The 2,834-nt window shown below is 37.9% G+C and overlaps 1 protein-coding gene across 1 annotated transcript in view; it reads right to left on the bottom strand.

Annotated features, from left to right (window-relative positions):
* CLASP1 (cytoplasmic linker associated protein 1) overlaps positions 1-2,834 on the bottom strand; it is a 93,542-nt gene that overhangs the window by 48,251 nt on the left and 42,457 nt on the right. The gene's annotated exons all lie outside the window — the stretch shown is intronic.

Below are 2,834 nucleotides of genomic sequence, written 5' to 3'. Positions count from 1 at the left end.
CTGACGCTATTTTCTTCTATATTCTGGAATGCAGAAGACAACTTGAAATGTGCATGTTTGGGAGGTACTGACTTTCTGCCTCAGTCAAGGTTGCTGACTCACCAAAACCCACCGGTCTTTTGCAGACTAGGAATAGGCTTTTCGAGTCCCCTCTCTGTCAGGGAATTTACATTTTCAAGTAAAACCAGAACTTTTATGCTGTTTGGGTATATACTAATCAAACATTTTGGTCTAAATTCTCAGTAGCTTGAGTGAAATCAGTCTAGAACTACAGAGTATTAACAGATACCAGAACTGACTCCAAAGTCTGAGAACAGGCACACTGAGGACACAAATGTACAGAACTGGAAGACAGATTAACAAGCAGGCAATTTAGTAAATCAGAAGATAATTAAACCAAGGCACAATCTAAGTGTAAGCTCCTATTAGTAAAGAGATTATTAGCTGCTCAGTAATGCTCTTTTTATGCCAGGAGAAAAAAAGAATCATGTATGGGCCCCTTTCATCAAAATGCAGACCTGTTTGGTGCCAAAACTCTTATTTGCAATGTACTGAAAATACAAGTCTTAGTTTTCCTGTAAGGCAAACTGACGAAGACTACAGAAGCTTTGCTTGTTTACTGTCCAAAAACAGAGCAAGACATTTAGGTAACATTCCCTGCATACTATGGATGCAATTAGATATTTTCCACAATTACTATGAAATTAGAGAAATGAGTTGAAATGCACATCAACTGCTCAGAGAAGAGCCATTCAGATCTTGACTACAGGTTTCGCTGAGTAATACGCAGATTTTCCTTTTCAATATATATTTCTACTTAAATTACTTACAACTCCCTCTCACAGACCACCAGCAGAGTAAACTGCTTGAGGTTTACTTGAACTGTAGCAGAGAAGCAGCTTCTTCGCCTCTTTAATTCTTTCTGACTTTGTACGTGGAAGCATGTACAGAAAGATGTTAGTTCTACAATCCACCAGCGTATCTCCCCCTCTCTCAAAAGAAGCTTCAAAGAACAAGCCAGAATATGCTACTAGTCTGCAATTACTTTATGTCAGCTTGTTTATAAGTAATGCAGGACTTTTTTTTTTTTCAAATAAACCTATTCACGAAAGGCTGATCAAATTTTAAAGAGGCACAAAACCCATGGCCTTAAGAGTTCAATGTTGAGACAAAAGTCTTTGTAATGATGCCACAGCAAGCTGTCTCATTCAGGATAAGACTATACAGTCTCAAAATGACTACTCTACAATGCTCTTCTGACTTCATGCAGATTGCAGCTCTGAATGAACTCCTGTTACACTAATGAATATTATTTCTAGACAAAGGTTACGTGAAGAAGGCAAGTATAAGCGCGTCTCTTTCTAAAAATTCATGGACTCAAGGTAACAGCAAGCACTAAATTGAAACAGGCAGTGGAAGAATGTTTCCTTAAGTGACTTTCTGGCCTTGTTTTCTTTATAAGATTTTATGGGGAGCCCTTAGACAACTGGGCCATGTGAAGCTGTATGAAACAAAGAGGATAGGTAAGCACCATACCACTTTGCATGCACATCTTCCTGGATATGCAAATCCCAGCTAATACAGGATCAGTCATCTTTCAGCTCCGAGTACTAAAGAAAACCTAACCACATCACTGCCTTTTATTAAACTTGTTATACCACAACAGAAGATATCAGGTTTAATTAGAAGACAGACAGACTTGTTCCTTGGACTAATGACCTTGATGATGTTCTGCAAGATGCCGTGGGAACAAACAGGATGATAAAATCTAATCATTAGGACAGGCACCAGATCAGTCCTCAACCAAGGAGGAAGCAGACCAAAAGCAAACCAAAATGAAATATAATCTAGAGAATGAAAACCAGTATCAAATTAAAAAATAACTCTACAGGAGTGTAGTTTCTGGGACAGGTTTATAAACTACTCGAGATCAAAGCTAAGAAAATTTGCTGGCTAGAGGGACTAGTGACAGCAGTACAGTTCAAACACTGGACCCAGCAGGGTCGAAAACAATAGCTGTATTCTACTGGCATTTCTCCTAAGAGCTACTGATCTGGAGAAATAGGCCATCACCCAGTCTTCTCAGCATTTCCTCCCTCGGAACTGGCTCCAACAGCACTCAAAACCTTGGTTACAATCTCCACGCACTTTTGTGGCAAAATCAAAGTCTCACCCAAGTTTTTAATATAAATATATGAAGTGCCAGAGTTTTTTCCAGACAGTTTGTTCAAATAAAGAATAATAAAAAAGACAGCATACATGTGGGAAGTATCTTTTAAAAGACTCGTAAATAGATCACATGAAAAAGAAGCTCTGATCTAGAGACTCCAATTACCCATATCAAAAACCTGTAGCACTTCCCACTTAGGGATTGCATCATGTGAAGTGCTAGAATATTTTAATGATGGCAAAAGAATAACCTTTCCAGGCCTGCTCTCAGTATATTTTCATTCAGCCTGTTAACATGAAACATCAAATATTTTCAGCCAGTGTGAAGGCCTTTAAAATACAAACAACTGCACAAATCCAAGCAAGTGGGATATAAACCATAACAACCACTTATAAATTTGGTCATAATTTAAGTACATAGTATTCATAACAGGAAAATAAAAATGTCACAGCTATTTGTGAATGTTATCTTTGAAGGAGCTAAGAAATAAACAGTTTGTTCCCAAATATTTTCACTATATACTAAGGGTGAAAAGCCTACGGCCTGAGACACTTGACTTTAGTTAATGTGACTTGTGGCCACATGAAGTTTCTACATGACTACTGGGTAATTCTAAGGTCTGTTTTAACATATGACATGTCAAAGGTGTTTGAAGGGTTTATGT

Source organism: Pterocles gutturalis, unplaced genomic scaffold (genome assembly GCF_000699245.1).
Source record: "Pterocles gutturalis isolate BGI_N339 unplaced genomic scaffold, ASM69924v1 scaffold10454, whole genome shotgun sequence".
NCBI lineage: Eukaryota > Metazoa > Chordata > Aves > Pterocliformes > Pteroclidae > Pterocles > Pterocles gutturalis.
Note: the sequence above shows the minus strand (reverse complement) of the source record. Positions and strands in the feature narration are given on the sequence as shown.